The sequence below is a fragment of the Rattus norvegicus genome, chromosome 19, assembly GCF_036323735.1.
Source record: "Rattus norvegicus strain BN/NHsdMcwi chromosome 19, GRCr8, whole genome shotgun sequence".
NCBI classification, from domain to species: Eukaryota; Metazoa; Chordata; class Mammalia; order Rodentia; family Muridae; genus Rattus; species Rattus norvegicus.
This window is the reverse complement of record NC_086037.1, coordinates 41271595-41297340: the sequence shown is the minus strand read 5'-3', so window position 1 is coordinate 41297340 and position 25746 is coordinate 41271595. Positions and strand designations below refer to the sequence as shown.

At 48.0% G+C, this 25746-nt stretch overlaps 1 long non-coding RNA gene across 1 annotated transcript; it reads right to left on the bottom strand.

Moving 5' to 3' along the window:
- Positions 1–6009: 6009 nt before the first annotated feature.
- Positions 6010–24403, bottom strand: LOC134483630 (uncharacterized). The gene is made up of 3 exons (XR_010060449.1): positions 24149–24403; positions 21838–23599; positions 6010–6205 (listed from the first exon to the last, which is right to left on the bottom strand). It is a non-coding gene; the product is annotated as an uncharacterized LOC134483630 (long non-coding RNA).
- Between the last annotated feature and the right edge of the window lie 1343 nt (positions 24404–25746).

Below are 25746 nucleotides of genomic sequence, written 5' to 3'. Positions count from 1 at the left end.
ATTCCTTTTATTTACTTTAGAAGCTGAGGGGCGAATTCAAGAGGTTGTGGTTGTATCCACAGCACCACAGACACATAAGGAGCCAGGAGGAAGTGCACCGAAAATCCCCAATGTGGGGGAATCTTAGGGCAGAAGGATTAAGAACTTGAGGTCAGCCTGGGCTACGTGGTGAAAACTCGCCTCAAAATTACAGAAACAAGAACTATAAATAAATGAAAGCTTTAGGAAGAAGCAGAAGAAGCAAAGGGGTGGGGACATGGCTCTGCCAATCACACAATCCTGAGGACCCAGGTTCGATCCCCCAGAACACTTGTGTAGTGACGCATGCCCGTAATCCCAGCTCGGGGGAGACAGGGGGCCCTCGGACAGGCTCCAGGTTCTCAGAGAGTGACTGTCTCAAAAACTCAGGTTACTGAGTTTGGGGTTGGTCTTCAGCTCCAACAAGATAATCAGAGTAGCAAATGACTGACACTTGCATACATTCATGCACACACGTGACTCTGGAGTAGACGTAGAGCTCTAGCACCCACACATTTGTGCATACAGGTGAATAGATACACACACACTTTTTTTTTCTTGAGATAGTCCTTATTGTGTAGTCCTGACTGTCCTGGAACTCTCTCTGTAGACCAGACTGGCTCTTGAATTCACAGAGCTCCATTTTTCTCTGCCTCCCATGTGTTGCTGGGACTAAAATTTGTGCCCGGCACAAATTTTTTTTTTACTTAATCGTTGACTTTATTTACATTAAAATTTTATTTCGCATCACCTTTACTCAGGGCTGGGAGGCAGAGGCAGTTCAACCTCTGAGGCCAAGACCAACCTTTCTTTCAAGACCAAGTAAGTCTTGAAAAAAAACCAATTCTTTTCTGAGGGTATGTGGTGTGTGGGAGAGGTGCACAGGTCTTGGCTTGCACATGTGTGGAAGGGAAGTTAGAGGACAACTTCTCATCAGTGCAGGATTTACTTTATCCTTTCAACACGTGTGCTCCAACTTAGCCCTTTAGCTTTGGTCAGTAGGCTTGGCAGCCGGCCCCTTTACCCATGATCCACCTTACCTGCCTCAACTCTTTCTTTCTTTTCTTTTTAAGGAGGATAAGAGCTGAGGGGGTGGGGTGGGTACCCCTTTGATCACAGCACTGGAGAGGCTCCGCAGGAGATAAGAGGACCCTGCGAGAGTTAAAAGCTAGCCTAAGCTACCCAGTGAGCTCAAGGCCGGCTGGGTTACAGAGTGAAATCCTGTTTTTGAAATAAAACAAAAGAAGGAGGAAGGGCCAACAAAGCCTAGAAGGGAAGAACTAAAGAGAGGGAGGGGCTGGGCCAGCTGGCTACAGAAGGGGCAGCTGTCAGTGTTTGGAATGGGTGGGACTGGGCACAGGCAACTTGAAGCTTTGCACACAGCCCTGCTAGATACCAGGGACACTTGGTGTGTCCCTGTGACTGGCAGACCCCTGCCTCGTTCTACAGGAGCTGTCTGGGAACCTGTGGCAAAGTTAGGGTGATGGGGGTGTCCTGGCCCTTGCACCTGCCTGCAAGATGCTAGGGAAAAAAGGGGTTCACAGTGAGCCCCAAGGCCAATCTCTCCCAGACCTTCAGCTTCCTCCCTCTGAGACACCTCTGGGTGGGTTTTCTGGGCACCAGGGATGGGGAAGCTATCGACAGTCATGACCATCCCAGAAAGAGGCAGAACCAACTGCTCATCCAGTTGGGGCGTGTGCACGCAGCCTTGGGGACCACGTGTCAAATCCTAAAAAGGAAGATGTCAGCCAGCCACCATACCAGCAGACCCAGCAACCATCCCAGCGGACCAGCAACCAAAGGCTGAAGCAGGAGGATCACGACTGTGAGGTCCCCATAACTGATAGTATGACCTTGACACACACACACACACACAAACTGTCTTTCAGCTACCCGGAGAGAATGCCATTTTATTCGGTGGCACAGAGTGAAAGGAGAGGAGGGTAGGGGTGTGGTTCAGCCTAGAATACCTGCCTAGAATACTCCATCCAGTCAGGGGCTAGAGAAGAAAACATAATTTTAAAATAATTATCGAGAGATGACTCACTGAGTTGCTTCTAAGTCTGAGGATCTCAGATGTCCAGAAGCCACGTGGTGGAAGGAGAGAGAGACCCAAATTCCAGAAGCTATCTTTGGACTTCCTTGGACATGGACACTAAGGCCTATGCATCCACAGTAAACAGGTGCAAACTTTGTTCCAAATAAAATAACTGACAGAAGGGACCCCGAATGTTTACTCATAGGCGCACAGTTCACAGTAGCCCACAGCCGAAACAATGCAAGTGTCAGTCAGCAGATGTTAGTGGATAAACACAATGGACCTCTCTGGAGCTGAGTACTGTTCAGTCACTAGAAGGACTAAGTAGCCAGGCCTCTTGCAGCACCAACCAACCCAGCACTGAAGATGTGGAGGTGCAGGGGTCAGTGGGGACCATCTCCTGTCCCAGCTGGGCTCTTGGCCCACCTTCCTCCAGAGTGGAGTAGGCAGACCAGAAGGGTGCAAGCAAGGGGTTACTTTAGTGTCAGTTTCCGATTAGCAACTTGACAATGGTATTAAACCCCCTTGGAACCGACTGTCATTCTGGCTTTAGATGAAGGTTTGAAGTCCTGGTGGCAGTGAATACGGCTCCCTGAGCAACAGGTATTTCAGAGTTGTGGTCAGAGGAGTTCTCACCCTTAGCTGAAGCACCGTGTCTCTCTGAAGCTGAGGAAATGAGCTTCCTGTCAGGAGGGGTTTGGGGGCGGGCGGTCTCAGGCACAATTCAGCCAGCACCTTCTCAGAAAGGCAGTCTTCCCTTTCCCCTCTGTGGAGTTCCAGGCATCCTGTAAGCTGGAGCCTAGGGTTCTGGAGGGCCAGCTGGATGAATGTGGGCGCACAATGAAGGTGAAAAAATAAGAAAGAGGGCTCAGGCCTGGTGGCGAGGCTAAGAACCCCAAGCCCACCAAAAGTTCCTGGCTTGGCATGGAGAGATGGCTCAGTTAAAAATGCTTGCTGCTGGGATGTGAAGTCCATCTGGCTTTGACATCTGTCACCCCATTGGTCACCAGGGTTGATTCGGCTGATCTGGCTGGGTAGTGTCCCCTTCTTCCCTCACCGCTCTATGCGTGTCCAGCCTGAATCTGCACACTCAGTCAAAAAGAACGACCTTCCCCGAATAGAGGAGGTGGTCTTGGATCAAGGGTTTATGAGTACTGCGCTCCCCTGCTCGAACCTGCACACAAGCTCTCAAGAAAGCTTGCTGAAGTGCAGAGGACTTACGGGTTAGTTAGCAGCCCCTGGAACTCCGGCTCCAGGAGATAGGATGCCCACTTCCGGCCTCCTCGGGTACCTGTACTCATGTGTACATATCTACACACAGATGCTCATATACACAGATAATTTTTTTTTTCCGGAGCTGGGGACCGAACCCAGGGCCTTGCGCTTGCTTGCTAGGCAAGTGCTCTACCACTGAGCTAAATCCCCAACCCCCAGATAATTTAAAAACATAAATAAATCCTGTTTTTAAAAGTATACAGGCAAGTCTATAGGAGTCTGCCTCTGCAGACACTTGTTAAAAAAAATATTAGTTCCTGAAGCCATTCCAGCGTTCCTGGGAGGACTACTGCTCCCTCCCCTCACCCACTGCATGACTGTGCCTTCTCTCTCAGATGATTTTTTGTTTGTGTAGTTTCTCTGTGTAGTCCTGGCTGTCCTGGAACTCACTCTGTAGACCGCTCTGGCTTCAAATTCGGAGATCTGCCTGCCTCTGTCTCCTGTGTGCTGGGACTAAAGGTGTGGGCCCCCTCTCAGGCACTCAGTTGAGTCTTTGTTTCTTTTGCATCCTGTGCTGCTGTACCGACACTGACACGTGGGCTGTGCACCCACCACTCTCAAAGCGTGAGCCTGTGGGTTGTCAGGAGACTTTCAGAAAACTCTGTGTCAGGCCCACGTACAGAGGCAGGAGGATGGAGAGTTAAAGTCATCCACAGCTACACAGCCCTGAGACAAGGTACTCATTTTCTCCTTCTTCCACGTTTGTCCGTTGAGCAGTCGGTGAGCCCGTCCACTGCACACATTGCTCACGATCTAGGAAATGTGTATGTGTGAACCTACCCCACCAAAAGCCTGCCCTGCAAGGCAGACATTGCAGACGGGCAGAAAGCAAGGCGATGGGGATAAGAATGCTAAAATAGGGGTTGGGGATTTAGCTCAGTGGTAGAGCGCTTGCCTAGCGAGCACAAGGCCCTGGGTTCAGTCCCCAGCTCCGGAAAAAAAGAAAAAAAAAAAAAAAAAAAAGAATGCTAAAATAAGGTGAATGTTTGGAATGGAGAAACAGGGAAAGCAAAGGAGGGAGATCAGGGGGTACAAATAAAACAATGCTGAAGGAAGGGATAATACTTGAAAAAGGTGTCAGTGGGGGCTGGAGAGATGGCTCAGCGGTTAAGAGCACCAGCTATTCTTCTGGAGGTCCTGAGTTCAAATCCCAGCAACCACATGGTAACTCACGACCATCTGTAATGGGCATCCGATGCTCTCTTCTGGTGTGTCTGAAGACAGCGACAGTGTACCCACATACATGAAATAAATAAATCTTTAAAAAAAGAAAAGAAAAGAAAAGAAAAAAGCCATTCACCAAAAAAAAAAAATACAAAATAAAAAAAATATTTTTAAAAGAAAAGAAAAGAGGCATGTGTGAGGAGAGCCAGAGGATAGCTTAGTAAGAAAGAGTGTGCCAAGCTTGGAGAAAGGCTTCTGCCAGAGGCTTTGGGGCTGCAGCACGCCTGGAGCAGGAAGTTTCCTAGATTAGAATCAGGGAACATGAGGGAGAGTGAGGGGTGCATGAGAGATGTGTACCTGGTGCTGGGGTGTCACCCTGTAAAGAGTCCTTGCTTATCAATAGGGATCCCCAGGGCGGCCACAAGCAAAACAAAGCAAAGTAACAAGTCTCTCAGCCATGAGGGAGGCTGTGATTGTTAAGGTGTTGCAGGCGGTGGATTACTGTGGTTGTAGGCACAGGTGCATGCGTAGGTGCGGGAAGGACACACAGGATGGTCTACACCTGCTCTCCTAGCCCCTCGGAGTTGAGTAGCCTCTGGCTTCAGAAGGCCAAGCAGGAAGGGCTGTATCTAGCTTTACAGGTGGGGAAATTGAGACTGGAGTAGAAAGAAATTGCCCAGGGTCACAGACAAGACAGGGTAGGGGTCAATGATGTTTTCTTTTACCCTGAGGCAGGACTTCTGGGTTAATTCAAGAATCCAGATGCCCTGAGCCAGAAAGATGGCTCAGCAGATAAAGGTTGATTACCTGAGTTTGATCCTCAGGCCATACATACAGTGGAGGGAGAGAATCAACTCCCAAAGCTGTCACCCAGCGTCCATATGCTGTGAACGTTGTGCGCTAGCGCGCCGGAATACACACACACACACACACACACACACACACACACACACACACACACACACAAATAAAAATGTAATAAACTGGGCTGGAGAGATGGCTCAGTGGTTAAGAGCACCGACTGCTCTTCCAGAGGTCCTGAGTTCAATTCCCAGCAACCACATGGTGGCTCACAACCATCTGTAAAGAGATCTGATGCCCTCTTCTGGTGTATCTGAAGACAGCTACAGTGTACTTATATATAATAAATGAATAAATCTTTTAAAAAAATGTAATAAACTGAACATGCTGTCGTACAACTTTAATTCCAGAACTAGGGAAGTAGGCACAGGGAGATCTCTGAGTTCCAAGCCAGCCTGAGAAATGCATAGTGAAACCGTGTCTCAAAAATGGAAAAAAAACCAGACTGTCCCCTCCTTGGTCATGTGATACCTTTGAACTCAAAATCCTCTTCGATTCCCACCTTTCAGAGCAAAATCCCAGACCCTCCGTGTGGCCTCAATCCCTAGGCTACACCTCTCTCTCCTGGCCCTTACCACTATGTAACGTTACCAGGGAAGCTAAGAGCCCTTACTGATTTATTAGTCTCATTAATAAAAGGATTTAGAAATGGATTCAGAAGGAAGCCTGGGGACAATTTAATTAGAGTTTATGAGGAAACAACAGATCAGGAGAGCTGCAAATCTTGGCAGCTGCCTGGAGAAGGCGAAGCTGTACTTTCTGAGCTGGGATCCAACGGGGTTCATCAAGCAGCCAAAGGCGTAAGGTGGGAAGTCTTCAAGGAAGCCTAGAGTGGCAGGAAATGTGTGTCTGGATTTTGGGAAAAAAGAGACAGAAAAAAAGAAAAAGTTATGTTTTGTGTGTGTGTGAGAAAAGTGGGCACCTATAGCAGAACTACATGGGGGTGGTTCTGTAAGGGACAGCTGAGAGCAGGGGTTTCTGGGAAGGAAAAGAACATTATCTCGTTAAGGGGGTAATTATCTCTCCAGTTTCATTAGCTTGGTTTTCGGTGAATCCTCCTTCCTGAGGTGACTGACAGGCCCAACTGAATTAACTCTTTTTAAAGATTTTAATATTTTATGTTTGCACCTGTGCATGCATATGCAGGTGCCCTTAGAGGCCATAAGTAGGCGCCAGACTTGGAAGGCCCACAAGTACTTTCCCCACTTCTGTGTTAAATCTTCTTCATCTTTCTTTTTCTTTCTTTCTTTCTTTCTTTCTTTCTTTCTTTATTTATTTATTTATTTATTTATTTTTTGGTTCTTTTTTTCAGAGCTGGGGACCGAACCCAGGGCCTTGCGCTTCCTAGGCAAGCGCTATACCACTGAGCTAAATCCCCAACCCCATCTTTATTTATTTTTAAATCAGGGTATGTGTGTGGGTGTTTTGCCTGTGTATGACTGGGTACCACCTGCATGCAGTACTCACCGCGGCCAGAAGAGGGCACTATCCCCAGGAACTAGAGTTAGACAGTTAGAGTAAGCTGTCATGTGGGTGCTGGGAATCGAACCCAGGTCCCTTTGTATTAACTGTTAAGGAATACTGGAGATAAAGGATAATCTTGTCCTCAAAGGAACATACAAACAAAGTCAAGACGTCTGTCTTTTACTACTGATGTGGGTGGTGACTGCATCTATCCGATTGGTTGGAGCAGGGCTTTACCACCCTGATGTATTTTATCAGTGAAAAGGAGAAGCAGAAGACTCTGGAAGGAATCTGAGTCACGGGGGTAACTACCTTTGAGAGAACACACACACACAGGATTTTTCACAGGGAGGAGATAACAGTATACAGTTAAGTTTCTCAGGCTGTCTACGTATTTGGAAGTGAGCTCGACCTGGATGGTAGGAGGGTTTCTGGTGTTAGATTAAAGCCTGTATTCCTCTGGAACCCATGACGGATTCTCATCTATCAAAAGGAGTCACTTGTCTTACCTGTGGCAGAAGGGACATATGGCTACCTGTGGCACCTGTCAGCATATCAAAGCACATGCTGACCCCCAGGCTCCTTCAGTATTACACGTATCCCTTACGCATTTCAAAGTCCATGCTGGCACCCGGCACCCTGCCCTTCTCACCTTCTCCCCTACCTAAAGCCCATCCAGGGGGCGTGAGGGTGAGGGTGGGAGTGAGGGTGGGGATTCCCTCCTGCCAGTTACCTATGCTTCCTACGACCCCCTACGCCCCTACGCGCGCTCTCTCTCTCTCTCTCTCTCTCTCTCTCTCTCTCTCTCTCTATGCCTTATGCTCTCTCGGTGTATTAATCAGGGCTCTCTAGAGGACCAGAACTTATAGAATAAATTTCTCCATATGTCTATAAATATGTAGGTATAAGACAGACAGATAGATATTGGGGGAGGGGTTGCAACAAGGTTTCTCTGTGTAGCCCTGGCTGTCTCAGAACTTGCTCTGTAGATCCGCCTGCCTCTGCCCTTAGAGTACTGGGGCTAAAGATGTGAGCCCCTTCCTTGGCTTATTCTCATTTTTAATATGTGTGCTTGTGTGCATGGGTATATGCACGTGGTGCAGGTTCTCTTAGAGCTGGGTACTGCGGTTATGGTCCACCTGATGTGAATGCTGGACATCGAACTTAGGTATTTTGTAAGAGCAGTTTAACCACAAGCCATTTTCCCAGCCTGCTTGTATTTGAGACAGTTGTATGGTGTAATCTTGGTTAGCCTGGAACTCCTTATGTAGACCAGGGTGGCCTCAAACTTCTGCCAGCTTCTGCCTCAGGGGTGCTGGGATTAAAAGTGGCACTCCTGAGACTGTCTTGCTAAATTCTAGTCTTTGGTGATCACAACGTCACAAAGTACCCACCCCGGACCAGAGGTGTTCTATTCTGTCTAGATCTTAAGAAGGACAACATTCACCTTTCTAGTGTTAGCAGAGAAACCCCAGCTTGGAGCTTCAGTACAGCAAGGCTGCACTGAGGTGTTCCTCCAAGCTCCGCCTCAGGGCACTTGCAGGGTTGTTCCTCTGCATGCAAGCTTTTACCTCCCCCCCCCCCAAAATACCCACATCCCCTCTCACCTCCTCCCTCAGCTGTTTGTACAAGGCCTCACCCTGTTACTAAGGCCTCCAGCCACACCTTCCCACTTAATCCCGCCATTTCTGATGCTGTGAGCTCTGTCTCTGTCTCTCTGTTGTTCTTTGTTTTTAGAGACGGAGCCTCAGAATGTGGTTTAGGCTGTCCTTGAACACACTATCCTCCCGCTTCGGCTGCCTTGTGCTGGGATGACAACATGCACACACACCAATGTTTTGTTTACATGTATGTCAGGCACCTAGTATAAGAAATTAATTATTCCCTGTATTTTGTTAGCATGGTTTAAGCTGAGCCCACCTTCCTGGGGGTGGTTCCTTAGCCAGCAGACTGACCCAGCCCCATTGGAATGTTAAGTTTGCACCCAGGCCAGAGATTCTGTTCTCATGAACCAGGCCAGAGATGCTTAACCAGCTTCTCCCTAACAGGCCTTCATTGGAACTTGAATGAAATTTCCCTAGAATCATTTAGGAGCCAGATTAGAGCTCAGAGTTCCCCAAACACTTTGGGATCTTTGACCTCTGGCTAGGGTGAGGCTGCCAAGAGTGCCAAGGACTTCCCCGGCTTTTAGTCAGAGAAAGAGATGGCTTGCTCTTCTTTAAGGTCTTTATACCCTCAACTTCCGGGTCAGTTTCTACCTCCTGCTCTCACTATCCCTCACCCCCCCTCCCCCATGAGGAAACCCTAAAGGTCATTATGGGATTGGAGTAGTGAATGGTGTGGCTTCTTCCACCCCATTTGGGGTGTCAGGTGTGGCAGTTTGGGGGTCTATCTAAGAGGCCCCAATTATCAGATGTAGGCAGGAAGGGAGGTGCTTGACGGGCATCTGGAAAGGGCCTGAGGAGAGATAAAGACAGCATTATTGGCACCACAGATCTTACATAGAGAGCCAGGAGAAGCTAGGGCACAGACAAGTCCCCAACGCCCTACTCAGCCAGGCATGGTGGCGCATGCCTTTAGTCCCAGCACTTAGTAGTGGAAGCTCTGTTGATTTTGAGGCTAACCTGGTCTATACCAGGGATATGCAGAGGGACTCTGCCTCAAAGAAATAAAGTTAAAAGGGGAAAAATCCCAATGGAAGTCCATCAGAGCCCTGGATGGGGTCACAAGATCCCCATCGACTGGGCTCCTTGTATTTCTTTGGACTCTAGGGTTGGTCTCAAGCCAGACCCCAACCTGCTTTCATGCCCCATGATACCTATTGCATCAGCTAGAGTCAGCTTCTGGGTAGAGAGGAAGAGATATTTAGCAATCGGTTAACTTTCAGGTTAGAACAGTAGGAGATCTGTTTCCAGGTCCAGTGCTGTTATAATGAACCAAGTCTGAAGGCTTTCTCCTGGGCAGCACTTTTTACCCAATGAGCAATTAGTAAGACATAGTTATCTAAGTGGCATCCTATACAAAGTCACACCTAAGGTCTGGGAGTATGGGTCCTTGCACTCTGGCAATCAGTCTTTGGTCATATATATGTATGTATATGTATATGTATATATGTGTATGTATATATGTACATGTGTATATATGTGTGTATGTGTGTATATGTATATGTATATATGTGTATGCATATATATGTATATGTACATATATGCGTGCATGTATGTGTGTATATGTATATCTATATGTGTATATGTGTATATGTGTATAGGTATACATATATGTATTCATCAGTGTTCAAAACCATGAATGTATCCAAAATTAATTTTTCTCTTTTGTACTGTCAAGGCCAGTTGGGGATCTAGGCCTCAGGGGTTAGGTGGGTGTGAGAGGAACTCTAGCCTGGCTTCTGCCAGTTGTTCCATCTCTGTGGGGATCAGTCGGAGCCTTGCTTGACTGTGACTTCTGTGAGGCACTAAGGAAATCTTTTCTCTGTTTTGACTTATCATTGTAGGCTGAGCACTGGTTAGAGTCACTGGGCGGGTCTTCGCAGCCTCCCTGATCAGGTAACTCTCCTACGGGACATTGAGAGAAGACCCTGGGACCTCACTGACCAGGGAGGGCAAGAGGGGAAGTTCTTCTCTCTTTTAATCTCTCCGAGCACATTACCATAGTCTTGGGGTGTGGTCCCAATGACAAACCAGAGCTCCTTTCATCACAGTTCACCCTGGGGAACCCAGCACACAGGAGCACCTTCCTCACTGCCAGAGTCTCTTCCTTGTCTTCCTGCAGCCGTGATCAGACAGAGTCACTGCAACTGGCTGGGAGGCAGACTGGATACTCAGGTGAGGGTTCAAGGACCCTCCTCACCCCCTCCTTCTGTGAAGCAGCACCAACAGTAACAATCCCAGCAGTGGTCATCTTCTGTAGGCAGACACAGCCGACCTTCTTATGAAATGGCCGGTGTTTGGCTTAGGGAAGCGCCATGCAACACCAGTTTAATAGAGCTGAATTAGAAACTTCATTCATACGATAATACAATAAATGAATCCTACTTGGGACATAATGTTAAACTGTGAGGCTTTCCCAGGTGAACCTTATAGAAAGCACAAGACATTGTACATACAGTACACGTGGTCACTGCCATAGCTGTGTGTAACAGACACACAGCGAGATGTTACCAAGCAATGGTGACAGCATCCGGCAGTGCTCACAAGGAATCCCCGTTCAAACTACAGTGCTCCAATTCCTAGGGAGAGATTTTCACACAGAGTGTCCTTTTATCCATGGACAAACAACCCATTAGTTTTTGCAGCACAGACATCTTTGTGTGTCTTTTGATAAATAATAGTGTGCACAAAAGTATTGTTCCTTCACAAAACTGAACCCGCTGGTTCACATTGGAAAGGATCCGGAGACAGCTAGATAGACTGAAGCACCTGACTCCCTTACTTCTTTATGACCGGGATAGATTTAGCATCCATTGGGTCGTGTATTGGGAAAAGGAATTAATGGGAGAAAAAAATGTGTGTGTGCACGTGTGTAACCTATATCAGACACGACAGCTGTTTTGAAGGATCACCCCTCATGTCTCTACTGCTGATGAATGGCAGGCAGTGTGTGTATGGGAGTGTGTGAGTATGTGTGTGAGTGTGTGTATGAGTGTGAGTGTGTGTGAGTGGGAGTGTGTGAGTATGTATGTGAGTGTGTTTGGGTGTGAGTGTGTGAATGTGTGTGAGCATGTGTGTGTGAGTGTGTGAGTGTGTATGTGAGTGTGTGTGTGTGTGTGTGTAATTATTGAAGAGGATCAAGCCAACAGAAATACCTGCCTTTACAAACATGCAAACTGGAACCCTCCATGTTAACAAAATCAGTTAACGTCTGATGATCATGTACATTAGGGAAGGATTTGGCACCTTTGTGGGTTAACCTCCCAATACTTCCTTTGAATGTCCCCTTTGACTCCTTTCTCCAAGTTTATGACCTGTCACTTCCTCTTACATTTCTCTGTCTTGATAGGAGGCAAAGCACTCAGACGCTGCCTGAGTTAGAGAGGACTTAGCATTCTTTACCCCACACAATCTTGGATTAAGTACGGTGGCTTAGAGAATGTGGGACACAGAAAACTTGGTAAAATCAAGTGTTACCTCCTATTTATACTATAAAAGGGGAAATCCCGGGAGGGCTCAGGGCACCTTGAAGTTTATGGGAGCTATCGTTTGGTGTATGCAGTTACATCAAAGGAGACAGTGATGAAATCACGTGGTACCCACTATCTTTATGATGTCACAAATAAAATAATCCAGAAAAAGACAGTATCACAGTGTTTTTTCCTTAGCCACTTTATGTCCCAGCATCTAGAAAGTAAAGACCCAAGTGGCTCTTTTTCCCTGGTGATTTCCCATCCTGGCTTATCCTGTGCTCAGTGCCCTTTTATGGAAATTTCTTATACCCAGTTTCATGCCAAACACAGCCCTAGATGATCAACTGCCACAGGAACTCTGCTATTCCCACAGCAATTCTTACCTTTGGCTTGTGCACAGGGTGTTCCTTTGAGCCTGCCCTATGCTCACAGAGACTTTTAAACCCCCAGGTTCTTTTGCCAGTGTGGATGGTGCCAGAGGATGGACACACACTCACACACTCTCACACACACTTACACACTCATATACACCCGCTCACACACACTCACACACATGCATACACACACTCACACACTCACACACTCAAACACATACACACACATACACAATTACATTCTCACATACTCACACACACACTCACACACATGCACACTCACATACACTCACTCACACATGCACACTCACATACACACACTCACACACTCACATACACACACTCACACACTCATGTATACACACTCACATATACACTCACTCACCCACATACTCAAACACATATGCACATTTACATACACACTCACACATTCACACACACACACACACACACATACTGGTGGAACACCTGGCTATCTCCCTGGGTGTGATCTGAAGCACTCCCCATGTGAGCTAGGACCTGGATGACCCCCCAAATTGTAAGAAGTAAGTTCAGGGTGGGAAGAGCCCACTACTCCAGCTGCAGAGTCTAGAAAAGTCAGAACAGCAGAACTTTACTCTTGACCACCAGGGCGCTCTCAGAAGAACAAACACAACAGAGACAGGAAGTTTGGGTTCTATTCTAACTCAGGTGGTGACCGCATCTTTTCCCCATTGGATGGGGTCCCACCTCACAGTCTTATCCAATTGGCTGGTTTTAAAACAATTGACACACTAGAAATGATGGAGGAAGGGGAAAGAGGTCACTGCTCCAGGCCATCACAGTTTTAGACTAGGGCTGGAGAGATGGCTCAGTGGTTAAGAGCACTGACTGCTCCTCCAGGGGTCCTGAGTTCAATTCCCAGCAACCACATGGTGGCTCACAACCATCTGTAATGGGATCCGATGCCTTCTTCTGGTGTCTGAAGACAGCTACAGTGTACTTACATGTGATAAATAAATAATCTTTTGAAAAATTCGTATACAGTAAGGAAGATAAACGTTTTGAATTCCTTGTCCTAAACATGTCTAATAGCATTTGATAGAGAAGATTTTAATAATTCTAATCTAGTGCCCTGAAACAAGTATGTCTCACACCTGTAATCTCAGCCTAGGGAGGCCGAGGCAGGAGGATGGCCTGGGCTAACTGAGGAGATGAATCACTGAGAAAGCCCCTCCCACTCCCCCCCCCATCCCTCCCACACACTCTGGGCACTCAGGTCAGAGCATCTGTAGCCTTCTGCTGCAGGGACAGAAATCCAAGAACCTATGGTCCCTGGATGACTTACTCACCCAGCTGCCAAACTTCAGGTCCCTTCTCAAAGAAAAAGATGGAGCTGGAAAGGTAGCTTAGTGGTCAACAGCAATGGCTGCTCATGCACCGGACCTGGATTCAGTTCCAGCACCTACATGCTGTCTCATATCTGTCTGTAACTCCAGTTCCTGAACACCCAACACCCCTTTGTGGCCCTCATGTATACCAGGCACACGTGTGGTCTCAGACATGCGTGCACGCACTCGCGTGTTTTGGAGACAGTCTCTGTGTAGGCCTGGCTGGTCTACAACTCAGAGATTTGCCTGCCACCACTACACAAGTGCTGGGATTAAAGGTGTGTGCTATCATGCCCAGTAAATAAATAACCTTAAAAAAAAAGGGCGGGGTTGGGGATTTAGCTCAGCAGAAGAGCGCTTGCCTAGTAAGCGCAAGGCCCTGGGTTCGGTCCCCAGCTCCGAAAAAAAAGAAAAAAAAAAAGAAAGGAAAACCCCAGGTGGACAGCGCTTGAGGAACAATACCCAGAGTCTCCCCATCTCCCTTCCCCCAACACCTCCCAACAATACGCCCCCCACCCCCCCCCCCGTCCGTTCCCATTCCACAAGGGAGGGCACACACTTGCAAGGAAGCAAAAGCAATAATGTCCTTTAGGACTTAAAACAATTACATTTTATTTGTTGTTGGGGCAGGATGGGTAAGGAAGGGCAACTATAGTGGTTTGAATATGCATGGCCCATGGGAAGTGGCACTCTTAGGAGGCGTGGCTCTGATGGAGGAAGTGCGTCACTGCGGGGGTGGGCGTTAAGGTCCTATGCTTAGGCTCCGCCCAGTTCGGAAGAGAGTCTCCTCCTGGTTGCCCTAGAACTAGATGTAGAACTCTCAGTTCCTTCTCCAGCACTGTGTCTGCATGCCAAGGTGCTTCCTGCCATGATGATAATGGACTGAACCTCTGAACTGTAAGCTGACCAATGAAATGTTTCTTTTTATAAGAGTTGTCTTGGTCATGGTGTCTATTCACAGCAATGGAAACCCTAAGACCGCAATCCAAGAATGACTCTCCCACTTCAGCATACATACAGGTCCAGGGATTGAACTCACACCATCAGGATCATTTGAGAAAAACCTTTACTGATGAGTCATATTTTGTAAAACTCAAAATGAATGAAAAAAAAAAAAAGCAGACCTAAGATAATTAATTAAACTTTCAATGTTTGAAATAAAGTTCAGCTCTGCCCAGCAGTGGTGGTGCACACCTTTAATGCCAGTGCTCAGAAGGCAGAGGCAGGAGGATCTTTGTGAGTTTGAGGCCAGCCTGGTCTACAGAGCAAGTTCAGGACAGCCAGGGCTGTACAGGGAAATCTTATTTCAAGGGGGGTGGGGCAGTATTTGGTCTTTATCCATATTGGCTCCTTCTGGTCTCTCTCCTACTAAAGACTTATTTATGCATTCTGCTCAGGAGGCTGCTAGCCAGAATTAGCAGAGAACTCTCACACTGGACAGCCGGGTATGGGGTCACAATAATCCCAGCTGTAGAGAGGCTGTAAGAGGAGGGTGGGTTGGAGGAGAGAGAGCCAGTTTAGTGACACGGAACCAGCTCCCTCACCTCAGGGTGAAGGCCTGTGTGTTCTCTGTCAAGCTCCTTCAGTCAGCTCAGAAGCCCAAAGCAGCCATATAGCCATATGCTCGCACTGCTGGGCCTGTGTGTTTTCCGTTGCTGACAGCACATCACCACAGACTGTGATTAAAGGTGCACACTACCACACTACCGCCTCACTGCTTTTATTATTTTTATTTTTAATTATTTTTCTAATTTTAATTTTTAGGCTCTCCCTCTTGTGTGTGTGTGTGTGTGTGTGTGTGTGTGTGTGTGTGTGTTAGCAAGACATGTCAGCCTTTTGTAGCCCAATCTCAGAAGGAGCATTCATTCTGCCAGGATCACATTCTGTTGTCAGAATCAAACTGAAGGCCGGGAAGATGGCTCTGACGGTAACCTGTTTATGGTGCCAGACAAGGGCCTGAGGTCAACCCCAGAACGGCATGACAAGGACGTGGTTCACTTCCTTGTACTCCCAGTGCTGTGCGGTGGAGGGAAGCAGATGCCTGATACCCCTGGGCAAGTCAGCCTAACCAACTTGGCCCTGTCTTGAAAAACTGGGGGAAAAAAGATATTTAGCTCACAGTTCTTAGAGTTCAAGACCGAGGCACAGGGTCAGACATGGGTTGGGCCTGTGGTTGGTATCACAATACTGGAAATGTGTGCTGAGACGGGACCACAACACAGGACAAGATATCAGAGAGAGACTGGGTCCAGCAGCCTCTGCCAGGGCTTAGGTGACCTAAGGAGCCAGCACTAAATCACTTCCCACCCTCTTTCCCTCTCTTGATGTGTGTATATATGTACTCATGTAAATATAGCTGTGAATTTACACACATGTTTGCACATGTGCAGGTCAGAGGTCAGTCTAATCTTGGCTGCCTGTCATTTCTCAGGCATTGTCCCCCTCGTGGTTTGAGACAGATATCTCATTGGTCTGGAGCTCACCAAGTAGGCCAGACTGGCTGCCCAGCGAACCCCAGGAATCCTCTTGTCTCCAGCTTGCCAGAGCTAGGGTTATAAACACGAACTCCCACATGTTCAGATTTTCAGTTTATATTTTGAATATTTATTTTTATTATTTTAAAGTGTGTGTGTGTGTGTGTGTGTGTGTGTGTGTGTGTGTGTGCCTCTGTGTGGATATGTGCACATGAGTACAGGTGCCCCAAGAGGACAGAGGGCATTCCCTCCCCTGGAGCTGGAGTTACAGTCAGTTGTGTGCCAACTGATATGGGTGCTGGGAACTGTGGGGGAGCAGAGGAAGCTCTGAAACAATGTGCAAGTAGCAGATTAAATCCTGAGTGAATATGTATTGTTGATATGGGTGTAGCCACATTTAGGATCCCAGTGCCTCATGGGATTGGCAAAGTCCATCCCAGGTAAAGGCAAAACCTTCTTCTGGTCCAAGTTCAGTGTTTATGAACGATTCACCAGGGTGTATAAACACTGTCAACCACAGTTTCCTCCTCTGGGATGACTGCAGTCTGGCTGCTCCTCTTCCAAGACCTCTTCCTGAGATTGGCTGTGTAGCATGACCTGCCTCCTCAATTCAGGTATTCAGAGCAAACAGGCTGTCTCTGGACAGTGTTGCTGAGTGGGTTGGTTCTCTCTTTCAGAGCAAGCACAGCCTACCCAAATCTAGCTTTTCTGGGCATGGAAGCGTGCGCTTTCTTTGTTCCCTCATTGCCCCAGTTAGGTTAACCCCTAAAGCCATGCAGGGTCCTCTGGAAGAGCACACAGCTCTTACTTAACCACTGAGCCATCTCTCCAGATACTGACCCTCTCCCTTTTAAACATTTATTTATGTATATGGACGTTTTGCCTGCACGTATGTTTGTATATTATGTGTATACCTGGTGCTCTCAGAAGTCAGAAGAGGGCATTGAATCCCCTGGTGCCAGAGTTAAGGACAGGTGTGAGCTGTCTTGTGCTGGGAACCAAACCCAGATCCTCTGTAAGAGCAGCAAAGTTTTAACCTCTTCAGCCCCATGTGCCCAGTTTCTCATGGTGCTGGGGATTGGAATTGAACTCTGGTCCATGAACCTGCACCATCCCCCACTACCACCAAATTGCATCTCTTAAAGTTTTTACCATTTCAGTGCCCACTTGCCAAGGACCAAACCTCTAATACAGAAGCCGAGGGGACAGAGACATCTAAGCTACTCCAGGGAAGGCATTAGCCAGTTGGCCTCTGCCATTGTCCTCCATTTTCCATTCTGGGTGTGCAACTCAGTCAGCAGCCCAGTTCTTCAGGCCTCAACTTGAGGGGTGTCCTCAGGACCCTTTCTGTCACAGGATCCAAAAGTGACAGACCTCTAGCATACTATGACCTTGGTTTTCTGCTGGGATACTCAGTCATACCTCAAGGCCTTTGTGGTTGTTTTCTCTGTCTGGAGCTCTGTTCCCAGATATGCACTTCAGGGTCTCAGGCTAGTCTGCCCCTGCCGGTGTTAGCAGAGTTAGGGAAAGCTGAGTCTGGAGGCTTCCTTAGGCAGGCGCCGTTCTTTCCTATTCAACTTCAACATACATTGTAACAATGTGTACAGCATTGTCCCAGCGTGCTCTGGGGCTGTGTGTGTGTGTGTGTGTGTGTGTGTGTGTGTGTGCGCGCGCGCGCGCGCGTATGCCTGTGTCTGTGTCTGTGTCTGTGTGTCTGTGTCTGTGTCTGTGTGTCCGTGTATGGGTATGTATGTACACATGTGAAGGCTAGCGGTGTCTTTCTCAATCACAACCCACACTTTTTTTTTTTTTTTGAGACAAAGTCTTCCTGGCTGCCCTAGATGTCACTACGTAGACCACTATCACAGAGAATCCCCTGTGTTTGCCTCCCAAGTGCTGGTACTGAAGGCATGTGCCCCTGTCCCTGGCCTGTATTTTTTTTTAACTAGCTAATTGTGGAAGGTTCTGAGGGTGCGATGGTTTGAATGTGCTTAGCTCAGGGAGTGGCACTGTTAGGAGGTGTGGCCTTGTTGGAGTAGTTGTGTCACTGTGGGCGTGGGCTTTAATACCCTCATCCTAGCTGCCTAGAAGCCAAACTTCTCCTAGCAGCCTTCAGATGAAGACATAGAACTTCTCCTGCACCATGCCTGCCTGGATGCTGCCACGCTCCTTCCTTGATAATAATGGACTGAAGTCAGCCCCAATTCAATGTTGTCCTTAGAAGACTTGCCTTGGTCATGGCATCTGTTCACAGCAGTAAAACCCTGACTAAGACAGAGGGTCTCAGATAAATCCTCACGGATAAGTACTAAGAAAAGGATAGTAAACACAGAGTTGTATCCAAAGGGAGAGTCATATAACCTGTTTTCTGCCCAGAGAGCTGGGGGAGAATGTTGCTCATAGCTCGGTGATCTCTGTGCGATCTGTGTGGCCTCACAGGATCCTCCCCCAGACCCTTATCACAAACTTGTCAATCTGTAAGAACCTATCTTTATGAAAGTTGTCACATGTCGTCAATGTACAAACCCCATCTGGATGGAAACTGTCACATATACTTTATTTACAAAGATCTCCAATATAGCCATGTCTTAAGCTTTATTGTGCACACAGGATTGAGTTAATTATCACCAGGAAATTTTCACCAAATTGTACTGTGCTTAAATATGCCTAAAATAAACTGCTTGGGGTCAGACTCCCAAAGTTTGAACCAACACTGCTTCTTAGTCATGATGAACTTCTTGACTCAGGTTGCTACTCTGCTGGCCCCAGAGGTAGCAGAGATTCCCTCGAATAATTAATTTTGAGGCAGAGTTTTCCTGTGTAGACCAGTCTTGAAGTCATAGAAATCCACCTGCCTCAGCCTTCTGAGTACTGGGATAAGGTGTCTAATAGCACACCTGCCCACATTATATTTTTGAGGCAGGGTTCCTCATGGTGCATGAAGGTTGAGAGCTGCTAGGCTGGTTGGCTAGAGGGCTCCAGGATCTGCACCTCCCCAGCCCTGCTACGGGCATGGGTTTTCACATATGCTCTGGAGACTGAGCGCCGGTGCCTATGCTTGCATGGCGAATGCTCTACATGCAGAGCTACTCCCCAGTGCTCTCTCCCTCTTTTTAAATACTGTCTTGTTTTACGTGTATGGATCTGGCAGGATGGAGTGCAGGTCTACACATGTACCACATGCTTGCACGTTCCTTCGGAGGCTGGAAGAGAGCATCCGACCTGCCAGGACTGGAGTCATGGATGGTTAGCAGTAGACCAGGCAGAGAACCAAGGCCTCTGGAAGAGCAGCCAGTGCTCTTAACAACTGAGCCATACCTCCCTCCAGCCTCTTTGCTAGGCCTTCTTTTTTTTTTTTTTTTTTTTTTTGGTTCTTTTTTTCGGAGCTGGGGACTGAACCCAGGGCCTTGCGCTTCCTAAGTAAATGCTCTACCACTGAGCTAAATCCCCAGCCCCTTTGCTATGCCTTCTTAATCATTTACTTCCTATCTCTCCTCCAGCTTGGAGGCTCTGGAAGCCTCAGCTGCCTTCTGTTTCAAGGGGTAGGGCAGAGTAGCTTGGTCCTCCTCTGCTGTTTTGTAGCTGTGTGATCTTGGCAAGCTATGCTCTCTCTGTGTGATTCAGTCTTCCAATCTGTAAAATGGGAACATTTGTTTGCTCTTTTAGGTTTGAGGGTCAATCACAGCTGGTTTATCCTATCCTGGTAAGGTATTAAGGTATTTACAATTTTCTTCTTCTTCTTCTTCTTCTTCTTCTTCTTCTTCTTCTTCTTCTTCTTCTTCTTCTTCTTCTTCTTCTTCTCCTCCTCCTCCTCCTCCTCCTCCTCCTCCTCCTCTTCCTCTTCCTCCTCCTCCTCCTCCTCCTCCTCCTCCTCCTCCTCCTCCTTTTTTTTTCGTGAGGCTGTCTTAGAACTCACTTTGTAGACCAGGCTGGCCTCAAACTCAGGGATCCACCTGCCTCCCTAGTACTAGGATTAAAATCATGCACTACCATGCCCAGCGAGGTCTTTACAAAACTTATCTTCTATGCTTTTGGTTTTTTTTTTTTTTTCTTTCTGTTTTTGTAGTAGCCTCAGGGCTGTGCTCAGGAAAAGAAGCAAGAATGAAGGATCCTTTTCTGGAGGAAGGAGGGGATGAAGGATGCTTAGATGGGAAAGAAAAGAAAGCTTAAAAGCACAGGATAAGAGAGCCTGGGGAGGGCGCAACACCTTGGTGCTAGCTGCACACAGTCAAACCAAAGCCTTTAGGGGTATGGGACCCATCCCTGTGTGGTCATCAGAGAGAGAACCAGAGGAGCGGTGGGAGATGAAGGCGGGTTCTGAACTCCATAGATCTAGGGTGGAGAGGAAGTGTGAGGGAGAGTAGTGGGGAGCTGAGCTGCTGGGGCCAGACTGCAGCTAGTCCACACCGGCTCGGGAGACGCCACGCCTCCTTGCTGCCTCGGCATCCGAACATTTCCACATAAGGCTTGGCTGGTGGTGGCTGAGGAGAAAGCTTGTGCCCTTTGAGTTCAGGACAAAGGAATTAGAAGCTCCTGGACTGGGTCCCAGGGGAGCCGTTGTGGACAGAGAGGTTGGATGAAAAGGGAGAGGTGGAGAAGACGGCCGCCTGGGCAGCCTCTCTGGGACACGGCCATCGCCAACCGCAGCACCTTCCCTTTCTGCGAGCCTTAGTTGGCCCAGCAGCTCATGTTTAAGCTCTTGGAGTTCGTGTTCCTCAACATCAAACCAGTAAACTTTGAGGTGTCGATTTCAAATTCTGCCCAGGATCTACCTGCTCGCCATCTCCTCCACCTGGTCCTGCACCATTCTGGGCCCGGGAACCAGCGCACTCAGCTGGCTCCTCCCCCTTAGCTCCACCTACTTTTCTCTCTGGCCAGTGCCAAGTCAGAGTCTTCCCTGTGGTCCTACAGGTCTGTCCCATTACCTCTGTGTTCCCTCCTCCCTTCAGCCCCACGGTCGGTCTTCTTTCTGTTCCCTGCCTCAGGACCTTTCTTTCTGCTTATCCCTTTGCTTGGCAGTCTTCTCCACAGAGCCCCCACATTGCGTCTTTCCGTCCCCAGATGCCCCTGCTTAAAACTGCTCCAGAGTCTTGGTGGCTCACGTGTGCAGTATCAGCACTCAGGAAGCGGAGGGAGGAGAATTAGGAGTTCAATCAAGGCCAGCCTCAGCTATGTATGTAGTTTGAGGCCAGCCTGGGATACTTGAGACTCTATCTCAAATGAAAAAGCAAACACAAAACTCCACCCTTCCCTGCTTCCTTTCTCTTAACACAACTGTCAGCATGTTAGCTTATCTTGCTTCCTGTCTGCCCTGTGGAAGGTGGGGGTTCTCTTGTTTTGGGGGTTTTGTTTTGTTTTGCTTTTAAGATAGGTTGTCTTCTAAATCAAAGCAATCCCCTGCCTCAGCCTCCCAAGTGCTGGGATTAGAGACAAAAGCAAACACTCCCAGCTTCTTGGCCTGTGTGCACAGGTCCATGCCACGTATCTTCCTTAATAGTTCTTCATCACATTTTTTTGAGACACAGTCTTTCGTGGAACCAAGGACCCAACTGGCCAGTGAGCCTCCAAGACCTGCCTACCCCCAGCCCCCGCCCCTCCCCCAGCCCCCACCCCGTCACACCCCTCGGTGCCAAGATTATAGATGAGCCGCCCAGTGTTTTACCTGGGTTCCGGGACTCATGCCGAGGTCCGTGTGTTTGCACAGCAAGCTCTTCAGCAACTGGGGCATCTCACATCCTCCACCTGTGCGTTGTTTCAGGCCAGGCCTCAGCCACGCAGCCGACCTGGCCTCCAGCTGGATCCTCTAGCTTGGAGTGCTGGGATGACAGGTACAGATACCGTCTGGCCCGAGTGGAGAGTGGAGAGTTTTCTCTGGTTTGTTCCCCCAAGGCTTCTCAGAGTAGGGTCTGTGGTATTTGTCAACCCACCCACGAGCTGAAAGACGATCCCTATGGTTTGTTCTGGTGACATTTTAATCGCTTTGTTGAGGCACAATTTACGCACCATGTAATTTGCCCATTACAGGCCTCCAGATGCAGGACTGGAGATGCAGCCTGTTGGAGCGTTTGCTCCACAGACACAAGGAGTGGGGCTCCATCCCTGGCTGTACCGAGAATGAGCAGGGAACCCCAAGGTAGGAAAAGAATACTTCAGGTGTCACAACGAACACATGACCTAGGTAAAAGTAATTTGTCAGGGTGAGATCTTCTTACGGAATGATTGCGTCACAACCAGAAGCTAGGCAAGGCCACACAGTCAGCAAAATGGCACCTGCCTTCCTAATGAAGGTGGTGGTTACATCTCATCTTGTTAGTGGGGTCGAAATGCTACAATCTGACTCAACTTACCAATCAGCACAGAGGAGAAGGGAAGGTTCAAGACAAGACAGACTGATCAACCCAGTTTCCCCTTCTCTGACTTTTTAAAAAAGTCCTCCTGAAGAGAAAAGTGCTGTTATAAAGACAGACAAGCACTGGTCTGACTCTTTGTAGCTGAAAGGGCTCGTTAGGTACAGCAGTCAGGGTTCATCTCTAGTGGCCCTATTAGGAAAAAAGACGCCCCAAATGCACGGGCAGTGTCGTCTGTATAACTGTCGGGTGTAGCAAGGACTGGAGAAGTGGAGGAAGTCGGTTAGCATAGCAAGGCCCAGGCGGGGAACCAGGAGTCAGAATCAAGATTTTAAATGTCAAAATCGAGCTCCATTAGGATCTCTTGACGGGCTCACAAGAGCTCCATTCACTGCACTCCTTGTTTGTCTTTGGCCTCTAAAGCTGGTCTCCAGAGTGATGAGCCCAGGGTCTGCTTTCAGGACCTTGCTAGATGCTGGAGTGGCTCGAATCAGTGTGAGGTCCCTCCCCTATGTCTTCTGGGTAGAGAGAAGAGATATTTAGTTGTCATTGTGTTTTAGGTTAAGGTGAGAATAACAGTGGCTCCCTCGTGTGGGCAGCAGGCAGGTGCCACAGCGAGCCGAGGTCGGAGGCCTTAAGTCGGACAGCATTTTTCTTATCGAGATGTCAATCATTAGTGAGGAGTAATTGTCTAAACAGTGGCCTGTATGGAGTTAAGCCTAATGTCTGGGGAGTGACCCCTTAGACTCTCGTGCAAACACCAATCATTGGTCTTTGGTTGTGTTTTCCTGCTGGGCAGTGAGAAGTGTGCTGGTGGCCAGTGTTAACCTTTTCTCTTTTAACTGTTGAGGCCAGTTGAGTCTCTGGTCCTCAGGGGTCACCTGGGTTTGAGAGGGACCTCTGGTTCCCTCCTCTTTTTTTCCCAGTTGTTTCTTTTATGTGAGACTAAGTCAAAAGCTTTACTTGGCTCTTCAAGCTTTACTCGGAACCAGGGAGGACATTTTCCCACTCTGCTGGCCCTCTTCTTTGTAGACTGGACCCTGGTTACAGTCCATCAGGTGGGATCTCCATGGCCACCTGAAAGAAGGGAGCAGGTGACTCCCAACAGTTACAGGACAGTTGGCAAGTCCCATAACCCACTGCAGTCTAGTTGAACTTGGAGGACAAGGAGGGAAAATATTTTCCCTTTAAACTCTCTGACCACATTAACATAGCCTCCAACCATGGGTTATGGACATCCAGAGTCAGCTACCCAGTCTGGTACTTTTACCTACTGTGTTATATTTAGACAGAGTTAAGCAAAACCTAAAACTTTTTAAACTCCATTGATGTAAACAGGGGTTTGACAGCAATGTATTGAACTTTGACCTTAGAAATTTTGATATTACCCCTTTCATTTGCTTGGACCTTTGTAACTTGCATTAGCCTTTTGGTTTCATTTTTATTTATTTATTTATTTATTTTATCATGGGACATAATAACAGTAAGAAACTTACCAGGTATTGTGAGAATATCCCTCCCACACCCCAGGAAAGGATTAAGCAACATCTACCCTCTTCATAGCATCCCAATGGTAAACCAAATTTGACTTCACTAAAGTTCACCCTGGAGAACCCAAGAGCTTACTGACAGAATGTGGCTGAGGGGTTACTGACAGGCAGCCATGCTGGAGAGTCTGCACCCAGCATGAACGATGACTCCCCAATAGCTTAGTCGATGGAGGCTCTTCGCCCTAATCTTCCTCCACTGTTAGACTCCAACTCCCCGCTAAGACCTTGAGGCCAAGTGCAATTAGGGCAGAACTGCACACAGCTGGCTGGGAGAGAGAGGCTGGATGCTCAGTGAGGGTCCAGTGACCCTGCCACGCCCTCCTCTGTGAAGGAACAATGATCAACAATTCCAGCGGTGACGATCTTTTGTAGGAAGTCACACCAGTGGCAGCCATTTGTCTGGGCAACACCACTTTAATAAAAGTCAGTTGACTTCAAACGATATACCTAGGCTAAGGTAGTAATGGCAGCGTACACACTGTTAAACTCTAGGGTTTTTCATTTCCCAGGTAAACCTTATAGAAAACACCGTCTTAATAGAACACACAGAGTGATCTGTCTTAGCAGCACTTATGGTTTGAAAGGGTGTGAGCAAAAAAAAAATTAAAAAAAAAAAAAAAGAAAGGGTGTGAGCAGCAGAACTCAGTTAAGGAAGGGTTGGTAAAACCGTGGCGATGCAGTTAGGAGCTTAGAGAGGGGTGGCCTTAGCTGTTCTTTTCCTTAGTCTGTCCAAGTAGGAGTAACTGGAGAGCAAAAGCACAGGGTGCCCAGGGCTCCATGGGGGCAGAAACAAAAGCAGACAAGCAGGGAGAGGAGTGTGGAAAAGGGAAAGAGTGCTCTGTGTCAGTTAGAGAAAAGCAGACTGGGAGACACGGGCAGAAAGAGCAGGAATGAAGACCTAGCATAGCTGTGGTCTTCAGTGTCCCCCAAGCAGGCTGGCTCCAAGGGTAACCACCCACACCTAAGGCCATCTCTTCTGTCCACCCACTTGGGATCAGTGCTCTCTCGAGTTCTCCCTGGGCTACCGCAAATCATGTAAGCGTCCAGGTCTAGACATCTCAGCAATCAGCCAGCTCCCTTTGATGCTTTTATTGTTGTACACAGGAGGCCGAGAAGGTTCTCAAGTCCCCTCTAGAAACCAGTGGATGCATCATGTAAAACAAGGTGTCAAAGCTGAACACAGTGAGTGAGAAGTAGAAGAGAATCACAGAGGTCAAGTGTTACCTCCTGGGTCTGGTATGGAAATGCATTGACCTTGGAAATCAATACAGCTCAGGGCGGAGACTTCCCTAGACCCCATTTCTACATCCAGATTAGGCATTAGGAAGGTGAAGACCAAAGAAGGGAGAAAGGGAAGGAGGGAGGGAGGGAAGGAAGGAAGGGAGGAAGGAAGGAAGGGAGAGAAGGAAGAAAGGAGAAAGGGAGGGAGGGAAGGAAGGAAAGAAATTGAGAGAAGGAATTGGAGGGAGAGAAGGATAAAGATAAATGGGGAAATTGGAAGAAGAACATTGGAAGGTGCAGACTGACTGAATGGCTGTGGTGCAGAAAATTCTAGGGCGTTTGTTGATCTAATGATGGGTCGTGGTAATGGGAAAAAGCATTGAGTTAGTTTAGCATGGATATGAGAGTAGACTAGGTACTAGGCCTGAATGCACAGCCTAGATAAAGGTCTAC